Here is a 16,137-nt window from a genome sequence, read left to right on the forward strand (position 1 = left end):
AGGCACCAAGAACAATGTTCTCGTCACAAAACCATCGGAACGATTCCAAGATACCCGCGTGATCCTAAAAAATTTTTAGTGAAATTTGAGAAGAGAAGAGTCAAAACTCTACGTCAGGATGCCTCACCAGAGCGACGAAGGGAATGAGGAGTAAAAAGAATCCTACTCTCCGATATATATAAATCCTAAATGACTCAAAACATTTTTCTAGACTCAACAACGCCAACGATTCGATCAAGCAGGGGGCTCCTAAGGTCGAGGAAGGCTCTGATTACCAACTTGTAACGCCCTCGATGCGGCTATATCTCCCACGTGTCGAAGCACGACTTAGAGGCATAACCGCATTGAAAGCAATGTTGCAAGTGAGGTAATCTTCACAACAACCCATGTAATGCATAAGGGAAAGAGAACATAGTTGGCTTACAATCGCCACGTCATGCAATGCATAAATAAGTCATTACATTCATCCAGATACACTCAAGGTCCGACTGCGGAACCAAAATAAAGATAAACCCCAATGCAACAAAGTCCCCGATCGCCCCAACTAGGCACCACTACTGATCATCTGGAAAAGACACGTAGTATCGTCCTGAGTCCTCATCCAACTCCCACTTGAGCTCAGTCGAATCACCTGGAGCGGTATCATCGGTCCCTGCATCTGGTTTTGGAAGTAATCTGTGAGTCACGGGGACTCAGCAATCTCACATCCTCGCGATCAAAACTATTTAAGCTTATAGGTAGGGAAAGGTATGAGGTGGAGCTGCAGCAAGCGACTAGCATATATGGTGGCTAACATATGCAAATAAGAGCGAGAACAGAAGGCAAAAGCACGGTCGATGAACTATGATCAAGAAGTGATCCTAGAACAACCTACGATCAAACATAACTCGAGACCGTGTTCTCATCTCGGACTCCGCCGAAAAGAGACCATCACGGCCACTCACTCTGTTGGTTCATTTTAGTTAAGTTTAATTTAAGGTTTTCTACAACCAGACATTAATAAACTCCCATCTGCCCATAACCGCGGGCATGGCTTTCGAAAGATCAAATCCCTGCAGGGGTGTCCCAACTTAGCCCATCACAAGCTCTCGCGGTCAACGAAGGATATTACTTCTCCCAAGACAATCCGATCAGACTCGGAATCCCGGTTACAAGACATCTCGACAATGGCAAAACAAGTCCAACAACACCACCTGAATGTGCCGACAAATCCCGATAGGAGCTGCACATATCTCGTTCTCGGGGCACACCGAATAAGCAATCCGTACAACTAAAACCAGCCCTCGAGTTTCCCCGAGGTGGCGCTGCAAGGGGCTCTAGTTTGGACCAACACTCGGAGGAGCATTGGCCCGGGGGTTTAAATAAAGATGACCCTTGCGCTCCGGAAACCCAAGGGAAAAAGAGGCTAGGTGGCGAATGGTAAAATCAATGTTGGGCATTGCTGGAGGAGTTTTATTCAAGGCGAACTGTCAAGGGGTTCCCATTATAACCCAACCGTGTAAGGAACGCAAAAATCAAGGAACATAACACCGGTATGACGGAAACTAGGGCGGCAAGAGTGGAACAAAACACCAGGCATAAGGCCGAGCCTTCCACCCTTTACCAAGTATATAGGTGCATAAATATAGACAAAATATAATAATGATATCCCAACAATAAACATGTTCCAACAAGGAACAAACTCCAATCTTCACCTGCAACTAGCAACGCTATAAGAGGGGCTGAACAAAGCGGTAACATAGCCAAACAACGGTTTGCTAGGACAAGGTAGGTTAGAGGTTTGACATGGCAATATGGGAGGCATGATAAGCAAGTGGTAGGTATCGTAGCATAGGCATAGCAAAAGAGCGAGCATCTAGCAGGCAAAGATAGAAGTGATTTCGAGGGTATGGTCATCTTGCCTGCAAAGTTCTCCGAGCTGACATTAGCTTGATCCTCGTAAGCGTACTCAACAGGCTCCTCGATCACGTACTCGTCTCTCGGCTCTACCCAAGCAAGAACAACAAGCAAAGGGAGACACAATCAACCACGTGCAATGCACAAACAACATGATGCAAAACAAGTCATGATATGCGGGATGCGATATGCGATGCATATGCATGAATTGGAAAGGAATGATTGAACCTGGCCTCAACTTGGAAAACCAAGAGTGCCGCTGGAAAGGTGAGTTCATTTCGGTCGAAATCGATATAAAGATCACCGGAATCGGGTGCACGAATTGGAAATGACAAGCAAAACAAATATGGCACCGATCTGCGATTAACAGCACGAGGCCACCTAAATGCATCAAGAATAACCCGCTACTGCACCCAAACATAGCAACAAAATACATGGCAGGGGTCCACTCAAGATGCTTGACAAAAGATGAACACTGATCTACGACTAATTCACTCAATAGAAGGTTCAAACAAGCATGCCAAAAGTGCAAAAGATTACAGGTTACAGACTTAGTAAAAATAACAGCATGTCAGGAATTTAACATCAGGAAGCAATGTTTAGAGCACGATACCTACATGCTACAGGAACATATCATGGCAAAGCAAGGCATGTCATGAAGCTACTCAAAAGATACAACAAAAGTTCCTTACTGACCATAAGCCAAAAGGAATCAGAAAATACAATGGCAACCATGTGAACATAGCAATTATCGTTAACAGATTCAGACTTAGTGAAAAACTGGAACATGGCAAAATAGATATCAAGTGGGCATGTTTACGAGCTCGATGCACTCACCACAAGGCATTGCATGACAAACTAAGCATACACTCATCAAGTAGACATGATGTAGAAGCTAAACATGGCAAGAACAACAACATAGCATGCATGGATCAACAACAACAAGCTCGGCAAAATTGCTAAACATGTTAACAATCTGCCAGGAACATTTTATAGCAAAATTAGAGCTCGATTGACTCAAGCTAGGGTGCTCCATAAATGCAAACAAGGACACGGATGGATAGTGCACCATAATATCTACAAAACATCCTTACTGATCATGCTCGAAAGAGGCACGGATCACTTGGTAGCAACATGAACATATAGCATAAAAATATAAACAGGGCAATGACTTGGAATATTCCCAAGTCCCTGAAATCAGCAACATTAAGTAAGCTACTTTGCATGCTTGTGCTAGTCACCACAGAGATCACAAAAATACATGGCATACACCCCTGTAAAGATGGCATGGCATACTTCAAATCACATGTAGAGCTCAAGATCATAGCATGCACACATTAATCATGGCAAAAATGACAAATGTCCAATTGCTGATAAGGATCTGAAACTAACATCACATAGCCCTCTTCCAACAGCATTTTGGGCATCAAGATGAGATCTAATGAACATGATGCAATGAGATGAAATGGAGTACTCGTCGAGACGAACATTTCGATATGCTACACGCACGAAACGGAGCAACGGTGACGAAGTTATGACATGATGAAGATAGCAAAAATATTAGGGTTAGGGGCGAAAAAGTCAACCGAGATCCAAAACTCCAGATCCAGATCGGCACTGTAGTGCTGGCGGAACCCGAGGTCTCCTGCGAGGCGGCGAGCTCGTTCTGGCGAGGGGAGGGCGAAGGGGTGCCGGAGAGGGCCGGATCCGACCGGATCCGGGCCGGGACAGCACGGTGCCGAGGTAGGGGACTACGGGCACGGCGCGGCGGCCGCGGGGTTGAGGGACGGCGTGGTCGGGGCGAGGCAGCGGAGTCCGGCGAGTGGCGGCGGGAGGAGAAGCGGCGCGAGCGCGGGCGTCGGTCGGCGGCGGCTTGGGCCGGGGAGGGCCCCGCGCGGGCTGCGGCGGTCCGCGGCGGGAGGCGACCGGCGGTTGCCATGTGGCGGCAGATGGTTGGCCGCGGTCGTCTCTTCCGGCACGGGCGGACGTTGTCCAGCGTGCTGCGGGGGAAATTTTAGGGTTAGGGGAGAGGAGACCCGGGATTTTTGGGGAGAGATCAATATATATAGGTAGGTGGGGCTAGGAGGCTTCAAATTGAGCACGGTTTTCGGCCATGCGATCGTGATCGAACGGCCTAGATGATGGAGGAGGTTTAGATGGGTTTTGGGCCACTTTGTAAGGGTGTTGGGCTGCAACACACATGAGGCCTTTTCGGTCCCTCGGTTAACCGTTGGAGTATCAAACGAAGTCCAAATGGTACGAAACTTGACAGGCGGTCTACCGATAATAAACCAACGCCGCATGGCAAGTCTCGGTCCAATCCGAGAATGTTTAATACCCACACACGAAAAAGAGGTAGAAAGGGACACCGGAGGACATAGGAGTGCCAGAATGCAAAACGGACAACGGGGAAAATGCTCGGATGCATGAGACGAACATGTATGCAAATGAAATGCACATGATGATATGATATGAGATGCATGACAAAGACAAAAGCACACGGAGACAAAAACCCGACAATGAGGAAATAAAATAACTTAGTGCCGAAAATGGCAAGAGTTGGAATACAAATATGGCATGTTACATACGGGGTGTTACAGTACCGTAGAGAGAGAAAGTTGGCTGACATAGAGGCCACAATCCTACTTCGATGAGAAAGCGAGGGAAGATCCAGATTTCTTCTACAGGATAAGGTTGGACGATGAGGACCGTGTCAGGAACATGTATTGGGTGGATGGTGCTGCAAGGAGAGCTTACAAACATTTCCGAGATTGCATTTCATTAGACGCGACGTATCTCACTAATATGTACAAGATGCCATGCGCTCCATTCATAGGAATAAATAACCACAATCAGTAGTTGCAGTTCGGATGCGGGCTCGTTCGGAACGAAGACACGGATGGGTACGTTTGGATGTTCAAGACCTTCTTGGAGTGCATGGATGGACTTGCTCCGATGAACATAATAACAGACCAGGATTTTAGCATGCGTGCAGGCATAGAGGAGGCCTTTCCGTTGGCAGTGCACAGGCACTACAGGTGGCACATTATAAAGAAGGCTGAGGAGACGCTAGGACCGTTCTTTGCTGACCGTCTAGAGCTGCACAAGGCATTCGAGCTGTGCGTGGACCACAGCTTGACGGTGGAGGAGTTTGAAAGGAGCTGGATGGCCATGATTTAAACATATCAAGTCCCAGATAACGAGACTCTTGCTAGCCTATGGGAGAAGCGAATGTACTGGGTGTTGGCCTACTTCATGCAGTGCTTCTTCCCGTTTCTGTAGACTACGTAGTGCAGCGAGGGGTTCAATGCTGTTTTGAAGCGGTACGTGAGCCCTGGCAACTCATTGCTGCAGTTTGCCAAGCAGTACACAACTTTGCAACAAAAAATACTGGGATCTGAGCTACAGCAAGAAGCGAACACCGCGCTAAAGCAGCCAAAATTGCTAACGTATTTACCGATGGAGAGGCAAATGAGCAAGATATACACCAACAAGATCTTTAACAAGTAAGTCAGTTGCGTTACAGTCTTATTTGCGCAAAGCACGAAGGCAGTAGGTGCCATATAGAATGCAATGCAGTTGCCATGATATGTGGTTGCCATGTTTAATAAAATACTGTTTGTCATGCTTACTCAGCTGCAGTTGCCATGTTCAATGGAAATTCTGTTTGCCATGCTTACCCGGATGCAGTTTTCATGTTCAATAAAATGCAGTTGCCATGTTTAATGCACTGTACTTCCATTGAGCATGTTGGTATGCAAATGCCAATGTCAACTGAAAAATGTTATGTTGTTGCCATATCTACTGAAATGCAATTGCCATGTTTACTAAAATGCAACTGCCATGTTTGCTGAAATGCAATTGTCATGTTTACTCAACTGTAGTTGCCATGTTTAATAAAATGCAGTTGCCATGTTTTATGCAATATGCTTCCATTGGGAATGTTGGTGTGGAAATGACGATGGCCAGTTGAAAATGTTATGCAGTTGCCATGTTTAATGTACTGCAGTTGCTATGTCTAATGTACTACAGTTGCCATGTCTAATGTACTACAGTTGCCATGTCTTATGTACTATATTTGCCATGTTCAAGGTACTATATTTGCCATGTTCAATGTACTATATTTTCCATGTTCAAACAAAATGTATTTCTATTTCCATGACAACATAAGGTGCTACAAAAAAAGAGCGCATGATAGTTTAACAAAAAACACACAAAACTTGCAGATTCCAAGAAGAAATAAAGCGTGCCAGCATGTTCACGGCTTTCCAGGTAGACGAACATACGTTCAAGGTGTGTTCTATTTTGGGCATGTCAGATTCAGAACCTGAAGACCCGAACAAAGGAAGGAACTACTTCGTGAAAGCCTCGATCGGCCAAAGCGAATACTACTGCCAATGCTGCAAGTTTGAACGGGACGGCATTGTGTGTTGTCACATACTAAAAGTAATGGACATGAACGATGTGACACAGATGCCCCGCCATTTCATAAGGCGGCGATGGACTTGGGACGCTGATGACGTGTTGGCGCCGCAGACAACAAACGCAGTTCTGGCTGTGCATGACGAGAGACCTGAGTCAACCATGGAAGCCGTGAGGCACGTTGTGATGACAAAGAACTATGCTGAGCTAATCCATGAAGCGTGCAAGAGTGATGAGACAGCAAGAGTCGCAGAAAAACACAGGAAGGCCCTGAAAAGAGAGCTTGATGAGATCAAGAAGAGGAAAGCTGAGGAAGACTTACACAGGTTCCCCCGCACATCAAGTGTGCCTTCGTCCACGGGGCCATCATCTGAAAACTCGGAGATAGGATCTGGAACAGCAAGCACACAAACCCAGGTCAGGAACCCGCCCCGTTCCATCACAAAGGGGCGTCCAAAAGAGATAAGGTACAAATCGGGATTGGAGATTCAAGCATAACACAAGAAAACGAAGAAAGGGACGGGCAATCCGTAAGCAAAATTGGGGCGCTGTGACATGGTCCTTGGGGACATTTTGTTTTGTAACCTAGATGTTGTGAATTTTTTCTAGAAATGGGAGACTAACGCTTGAGGGGCATCAGAAGTTGCAGGAAAATGCATTGAATGGGTAACTGCAGTTGCCATGTTGTGTGTACTTGATCTGCCATGTTATATGTGTTTAATCTGCCATGCTATTTTGTACTAAATATGTCATGATATTTTATATTGAATCTATCATGGTAAATATACTGGGTCTGCCATGTTAATTATACTCAATCCGCCATGTCAAGTATACTGGATCTGCCATCTTGTTTATGCTGAATCTGTCGTGTTCTTTGTACTGAATCTGCCATGTTAGCTGTACTGAAAAATGCCATGTTATTTGTAATGGCTCTACATCGTGTATATTTTCATGATAATTCGACATGCTTTAGGCACACATGTTGTGTTGTGTGCAATCTATGGGAAACAAAGTTGAAAAAGTGTAACGTGCATCAACCGCAGAAAAGGTTACGGCTACATGATCAAAACTACCATGGTAGCCGGTGCAGTTAGCAATAAAAAAGAAGAAGCAAAACAGCCAAATGAAAAACGACGATGACTTTTAATAACCATGTCTGATGAACTACAGTTGCCATGTTTTAGAACATAGTGCACGCATTCGAAGCAGCAACCTGGTGGTGCAAACGATGAAACCACAATAATAATGATAAACATAAAACGTATCTACTATCACGCCTGAAATAGGTTCACATCCACACAAAATATTACAGAAAATATTCAAATGCCACTCACGAACCACCACTGCGTACTAGGCTACTCGGGGTTGCAGTCATAGCATAGCACACGGACATAGTTTTTGAGAAGAACAAAAGATAGTACCTTACATTCCTCGGCAACAGAATGTAAGGTATGCGTCCGGTTTGTAACGCCACATGATCCCCATGTTCCACGAACTCGCGTGCTCCGGACCGCTTGTTGAAATCTTCATTCGTCAACCAGTTCCATGTGTAAAATTTCCGGAGCTCAACGACCGTTGCAGCTGTGACAGCGGGAACAAGTCTACCTTTCCACTTTGCAAGGTATTTCAACGTGTGAAAGCCACAGTCCGTCCTGCACAAGAAAAAGAGTCAGGTGAACTCGCAAAAAGGACAGACATAGCAATGATAAACTTCAATTCAGATGTAACAACAAAGAGGGGTGGGATTGATGTAAATGGCACATGAAGGGGGGTAGGAAATTACATGTTCCCTTGATTCATAGTCGCCACGTACTCAATCGGGAAATGTCTAATCTGGACCTTTGAGTTTTCGTAGTGACGGTTCCATGTCTCTTTGACTTTGTTGATGAAGAATTTAACATGCGAAGTAAGGTCTGCATCGGCTGCCGAACGCATTGAATCAAGCACCTCAAAGCGTTGGTTCTTCAGGTCAAGACAGATCGCGTAGTGGTGACCACACTTGTCGTGTGGGTCGTGTGGTGCAAGCTCCTGGAACATGGGGAACAGGACCTGCATGTAAAAGTGAAGGAAATGAGAAGCAGAGTTCATATGAAGAACAGCAGAGGGACAAAAAAAGTAGAATCATGTAGAATGTTTAGTTATAGTGGGTAGTTGAAAGAGTTGCCGTCCATGTATGAACAAAATTTGCCGTGTATTTTACTTTGAAGTTGCCACATAGTTTGCACAGGATGCAAAAATTAAAAAGTCAGTTTGCACGGCAGCTGATGCCGCATGAAACATCTGCCACATAAACAGAGTGCAGATAATGGCAAAAAACCATATCATGTGAAAAAAAGTGCAAACAGGGAAGGAGTACTCACATATTTCTTCAGTGTGAGCTTGAATTGACCGTGTTGAGCAAAATGCTTCCTCAGGATTTTGTGGTGGAAGTCACCATCCCATATTTTGCATGTCACACTGTAATGCATGATTGTTTTGTCGGGAGACATATCCATATGCTTGTTGATGTAGTCAATCCCGCATGCAACTACATTCGTTGACATTTTACCGTTTGGCCTCACGGACTCGGCAAGATCACCCAGGTCGACGTACGTCGCTTCGCATTGAATGACCTTGGTTCTGTCCAAACATGAGCTGTATGAAAATGATATAACATGAAAGAATCATGTCTACTAAGTAAAAAAGGAAGAACTAAAACGTAAGTGGATCATACATAGAAAGTAGAAAAAATATGAATGGTAGAAAGAGCAAAGCAAAATGTGGTCATTACGCTTTCAGCTCCTTCATGTGCTTGTTGCTGGCCCTCGCATTTCCGAATCGCTTGACAATATCGTACAGCTGGGTCTGTTCCTTTGTGGCCCTGACTTCGGGCTCGTAGTCTTCCGCGGGAGGTGGGTGAACTACCCTCTGCTGCCTCACAGAACCAGGGGTGTCACTCCTAATGGTATCCTCAGATACCGTATCTGCAGGCACATTGGAACTTGATTGCCCCTGACGTCGTGAGGACCTCCTCTGCAATGCTGCCTCCTTAATCCTGCGGTAAGGTTCATCAAGTGACAGTGGAATCTCCTCAGGGGTGCCTGCAAGGATCAAAAAAGTGGGTTAGGATACCTAGGAAACAAAACAAATGGAATGTGAAAAGATAGGGTGCATGATGTGAAATGTAGGTACAAAAAATAGGGAGTTGCCATGTGGAGGCAAATCCAGTTGTCATGTGTAGTGCACTGTAGTTGCCATGTGACAGCAACTACAGTTGCCATGTTGTGTCAACTCCAGTTGCCATGTGCTTGTCGAATGGAAAATGCAGCATGGAAACAAAAATACAGGTGACATGGTGCAGCAAATCCAGTTGCCATGTGACAACAACTACAGTTGCCATGTTGAATCAACTTCAGTTGCCATGTGATTGCCGAATGTAAAATGCAGCATGGCAACAAAAAATGTAGCTGACATGGTGCAGCAAATCTAGTTGCCATGTCATCACATAACAGTTGCCATCACAAGTGAGAACCCCAAAAAATGCTTGGGACAAAAGTCAAACTACATAGATGTATACAAGAAAATGATAAGCACATAAGAAATTTACCTTGGACGATTGGCTCTGCGAACTTGACAGCCTTCCTGCCCTCGACCATTGGTTGTGCCATCATTGCGGGCATGCCTCCCGGGAAAGCAAAGGCAACTGGCATAGGATCTAGCACCACTGGTTGATCTTGACTGATGCCAAGGCTAAAGCTCGGTGGGGTGAAGGCCATTGGGTGCCTCTCATGCCTACCGGCCGGACCGCGAGCAACTTGCGGGGCAGAATCCAAGGGTGAAAAATCAACAAACATATCTGAATCGGCCGCTACAGAATGATCGGGCTTATTTGTAGGGCGGGGCGTGTTGTCAGCGGTATCAGCCGCGGCTTCCTTAACAATCTTCTTGTTTGGGCTGTAGGGGACACCAACATTGACTGGGAGCCTGGAAGTGCGCAGATTTAAGCTGGGGATTTCCACTGCGGGTAAAGGCGCAGTCTGCTCCGGGCGTTCACCTGCGTCACTCGTGCCCGGCTTGACACTTGCATCAGTTGTGCTCCGGTCTTCCGGTTTCTCTATCACATTGCTTTTGGCAGGTGGCGGGAATAGTGTGGACGCAGGAACATAACTAGACTCATCTCTGCTGCTCCTAGCTACAGCTGGTGCGTTGGGTATGTCTGTTGATTGCTTGCGGGGGCTATGACACCTCGGTGGAAGACCAGCACGTGAAACAGTCGCCTTAGCAGTATCTGCACCAACAGGAGTTGGAGTTGTTGTGCCAAGACTCTCACCTGTAGATGGCATATCATTATGAACTGCCGCCTCAACCACTTCTGTCGTGGACACAGGAGTGCCATCACGCACGCGCTTGGAATCAGTGTCAGATGAGAGGGAAACTTTCTTGCTTAGGTTGGTCTCGGGAGCATCCACTTTAACGCTTGCTGATGGGGTGGCATGGCTCACAGCAGCATCCTTCATTGCTAGAAGAGTTGGCAATATTTCACCTGTCCTGGTAGATACCGACTCGTCACTCCCCGATGTACAGATGTCTGTTGTTATAACCTGCACATCTGCAACCGGCGGAGATGGTCGGCCACTTGCGTCAGAGTTAGTGAGAACAGTTGATGGTGCAGCAGCAGTTTTGTCGATTGGCGCCTCATGAACATCTGAGTTGCCCCCTGTTGACAACTTTGAGTGAAGGCGTTCGAGTGGGTCCCTAATGATATGCTTGGCCCCGCGTGTAGTAGTCTTCTTCACCCTGCAAAAAAGAGAGCACATGAAAAAGGTATTAAAAATGAACAAAAAATATTTTCCATGGTATAAATCTAAAAAAATGAAAAATAGGTGGAAAAGTTGGTAGTTGCCATGTAAGGGGAATATGAATTGCCATGTGGCATAGTTAGCAGTTGCCATGCAAATCCAGCAAGAGTTGCCATGCTAGCCAACTTGAAGAATGATAAAAATGTCTGATCTGCCAGGAATGCAATTTCAAAACTAGGTATGGGATGAGCACACAAGCCAATGGAAAGATGGCAGTTTCCATGTAGGTACAATAAGAGTTGCCATTTGGCCTAGATAGCAGTTGCCATGTAAAAACAAGCAGGAGTTGCCATGCAGTTAAAAAGGAACGAAATCATTTGAAAAACAGCAGTTGCCATGTGGGGATGATGATAGAAGCCCATGTGGCAAGCTGAACGGATGCATTGAAAAATCAAAAATATAGCACTATGTCAATGAAAGCACATGGAAAACCTACTTCTTGACTGGCTTTCTCAGGTCTGGCAACATGACAGGATCCCTGGTGTTGGATGTCGTCGTACAAGGAGATGACCTGGTGGAAGGGGTGTCACCAGCAATGGGGGTATCTTTGTTCAACCAAGCAGAAACACGGGTTGGCGTTGGTGCCTGTTTCTTCGTAACTGCTCGTCCACCAGCTGTCGCCTCACTGCACGTATAAGATGGAGGAAAAAAAGGTGGCAATTGTCAGACAGCAAACTCGTTGCCGCGCTTAGCAAAAACAAATGCAAAAAGGGACCAGTCTGTTTCAAAAATATAGACAAAACAAAAAACTAAAATTAAAGTCGAACCTCCTCCTGGCATCTACGGGATCGGTCCTAGACCTCTTGCCAGGAGAACCCTGCCCAACATCCTCTGGAGCCCTCCCCCTCTTTGATGGCAACACCCTCTCGCCTCTCGCAGTCGTATGTTCTTTGACTTTCTCTGGTGGGGGGACATCTGGTGCATCCTTGCCCTTCTTACCACCTGCACGAACTTCAACATGTTCATCATCATCGGTGTCATGTTGCACGTTCTCCATGTCATCGTCGTCATCCTTGCTGAGACCAGTGTCTCCATCTAGTTCATCTTGTGTGTGAGCAAGCTCTTGGGAACTGTTGTAGTCATACCGGCCACGGCAACCAGTTGGCCGATGTGTCCGTTCTGAAACAAATGTAGTGAACCGCCTCGCAACCGCATCGCTGTCGGAGCCATTAAGGGACGTCCACCCCTCAACCAACTTCCCGAGCAAGCCGGTCATTCCGGATACAAACTGCCCAATTAGATGCTCAACATGTGCCCTCGCATGTGCATGAAACAAGAAGCAGCAATAACCAACCATATTACAGTCACTTGCACAACATCAAAAATAATCCAAGGCAACCATAGATATATATCTTTGATTACCTCGGTAGGGCAAGACGGAGCTGAGTGCACGTCCATCCACTTTCCAAAGTTTTGAGGCCCCCAAACACGTTGTAGTCTATAGCATGCTTGGCCATCAGCTGGAAAAAACCAAAAAATAGCTAGGATGTAAGAGAGAGAATGATGAACACTGACTAGCAGTTCATGTGTTGCAAATACAACAAAAAAAGACGCGAATATAAGTTTCAGCACGAATGACAGAGTTGCCATGTGGAGTGAGACATGGATACCATACGCAGACAGCCATGGCTAACAAAGGTAGTCATCTCTTGTTAACCACAAACAGTTGCCACATGACGATATGTTATACCGCAAAAATTTGTAAGAATGTCGTGTAGAGAAAGAAACCAGAACTAACCTGCAGTTTTCCATATTTGGTATCAGTTACCCTGTCTGCATCAAGCACAGCCTTGACAGCATCGATAGTCCATGCAGAAATAGCAAACTTGTGCGTAGGCGGAGGGCCTCCTGTCCAAGTGAAATCCACGATGGACAGATCAAGACAGTCGACGTACATGAGCTGATGTACAACAATTTTAAAAAGAAAGAAATATCATTTGCGATCATGGTATTTTACAAAAAAACAGGATAATATATGTTCCTACGATCATCAAGTTGAAGTGCATGAAAAGAGAAAAAGAAGAAGTTGCCATCTGTATGTGCTAGTTTCCATCATAGTGTGATGGCAGTTGCCATATTGTCATGATGGCAGTTGCCATCATAGTATGATGGCAGTTGCCATATTGTCATGATGACAGTTGTCATATTATCATTATGGTAGTTGCCATCTTGTTATGATCAGGTTGCCATGCATGAATAAAAGGTGTTAAAAAGAGTGTTCACAGAAAGGACTGGTAAAAATACCATTAAATGTAGTCAACAACCCTTATGGTACATCTTGCTTGAGAATGCATCATGTAGGAAGTTGGCAATGAACTTACACCAATTCATGTTCTTCACATCTTTCAGTTTCGCCTGCACCGCACAATTTTTAGGACAACGAGTTGCCGCATCAGAAATCAAATGGAAAAAACATCAAAAAAACACTGGCAGTGACTAGCTTGCACATGACATCGGATAAAAAAATTGAAGGAAAATAATGTAGTAAAGATAGATCATTCACCAGGATGGGGAAGCATTTGTTGCTTACGCGAAGAGAAGTGGTCGACGCGAAAACAGCTGAGATGAGGTACATGAGTAGTTTCATCTTAAAAACCTCGCCATGGGTTGTTCATGACCTGTAGCGAATCTACCAGTACAGACGTGTTCGGCATGGATTCCAACCCAGGAAACAAACAGGGGAACAACGCTTCCTCGATCTTATTATTGACCTCATACGGGACTCTGATTTGTCCACGGGGCACACCCAAAGTGGAGAACACGGATTCCTCGTTCAATGGCAGTCTTCCACGTCCCGGAATCACAAATTCCCTAGAGGCGGGGTCGTAAATCTCACCAACCCAGTCGCATACAGGGTTGACTAGATTCGTGCACCGGACATTCATCAGAGCCTGCATACCCATCTCAGCAGCAGCTCCTTTCTGATCGTCGATAAATCTATCAGTCAATGAAGTCAGTCGTTCCTGGGAGGCCCTGTTGTGAGTACGTTTCTTCTTCTACAAAAAACAGACAAATGATCAGTTGTTGCCATGTTTTCACTGTCATGAAATTTTAGTTCATGACAGACGACTGCAAAGCTCGAGGTGGCAACCAATAACATATGCACGAGGAAGAGGATGTGTGGACAGTTACCTCGTTGCCCTCTTTTCTCCGTCCAGTTGCCCGATTCTGCTGTGGTGGATCCATGAAATCATCATCACCGTTTTGATGATCGCCGCGAGCCATTCTACTGAGGTAAGAACAGACCAAATTGTCACGGTGGAAATGAAAATGCAGGAAGTAAGCAGTTGCCACCTAACAGAATGTCCTTGCCGCATGGGCTTGAGTGAAAATGTCAACTAGTGAATGCAAAATATCACATGAACACGCACGCACCCCCCCTATGATTGTCAAAAACATAAATGTGGCAATTAAGCACATTTGTTACATTTAAAAAAATGTACACATCGTAAATGCACTTAAAAACAAAATGTTGAAGTTGACATGTTAGCACAAGATAGTACGAAAGAAAGTCACAAAATCCTCCACTGCACAAACCTAAGATGTGGCAGCTCACACCCTGTCCTCATACAACAATGACTTGCCATGTGTTCAATGGCAAAAATGTGCTAGGTTGAAATTGCCATGTTAAATGCAACACAGAATTCAAAAAAGCGATGAAAAACATCTAATGAACAACCTGGAATTGCCAGTGTGTTTAGATATCACAAGTCATCATGGCAAAACATGAAAATTGCGTTTGCCGTATAATGAATTTGCCACATTATACTGACTGTAACATGGCAACAGACATGCTGTGTTCAGACAAATACTTGCCACATGGAAAGCATATATATGGCATCTGACACAATTGATGTGTAAATTAGTTGCCATGTTATGCAGCCAATTCGCCACATTATCCTGTCTACAACATGGCAACAGCCAAAGTGTGTTCACAGTCTATTTGCCACAAGAATATACTATCCAAGTGGCAATAGACACAGTTGATGTGCAAATTAGTTGCCATCCAGTGCAATTGGTTGCTGAAACTGCAGTGACTACCGATTTACTACACTTTACCATTCCTACAGTGTGGCAACTATCACAATCATTCAGCAAAAATTAGTTGCCACATGGAAAACATGTTTGTGGCAACTATCACAGTCATTAGAGAAATTAGTTGCCACATGGAAAAGCATGTTTGTGGCAACTATCACAGTCATTCAAGAAATTAGTTGCCGCATGGAAAGCAAGTTTGTGGCAACTATCACAGTCATTCAGGATATTAGTTGCCATACAGTCATGATAGTTACTCAAACCACCACGTTTGCCTTCATACTGCAGTTTTAAAAACAACTAACTAGATCTAGGGTTCAATGGCAACTATAATGACTTGAAATTCATCCCCAAAATTCTCCCCGAACTGATCGCAAATACCACTTCGAAGCAATGCGCAACTATCAGATCGGAAAACAACGGCCCAATCCCAAGGCACAACCAGTGTGTGTCTCCGGACAGGCAGAACCACACCGGCGAGACCGCCACCGCGGCGGCGACGAAACTGCCCAGTGCCACCGAAAATGGCAAGCACAGGACTCCGCTGCCGGCGGGAACACCGGCGCATCGCCAAATCGCCTAAATCTCTACAAATCTCGAGCGAAGCATCGAACACGGAGGGAAGGGGAGAAAATGCAGGCAAGGATTGTGAGAGTGGGAGCGAGCATTACCTTCAATCTGTAGGCGCTCCGGTCCGGCGAGTACCACCGACGGTCGCGAACACCATCGACTCTTCCACCTCCGTCGTCGCCTTCTCCCCTCGTCTTCTCCTCCAATCGTCTGAAATGCGAAGTGGGTTGTGCGAGTAACTGTGGGGATGAGTAAATGGAACCGTGAGGGGGAGGTGGGCGAAGTGCGCGACGTGTTTGACGTCAACCACGGTCGGTGCGTGGCGTGCGGGCGCATAGCAGTTCCACCGCACGCCCCCGAGTGGCAACCGCTGACC

The sequence above is a fragment of the Triticum dicoccoides genome, chromosome 3A (genome assembly GCF_002162155.2).
Source record: "Triticum dicoccoides isolate Atlit2015 ecotype Zavitan chromosome 3A, WEW_v2.0, whole genome shotgun sequence".
NCBI classification, from domain to species: domain Eukaryota; kingdom Viridiplantae; phylum Streptophyta; class Magnoliopsida; order Poales; family Poaceae; genus Triticum; species Triticum dicoccoides.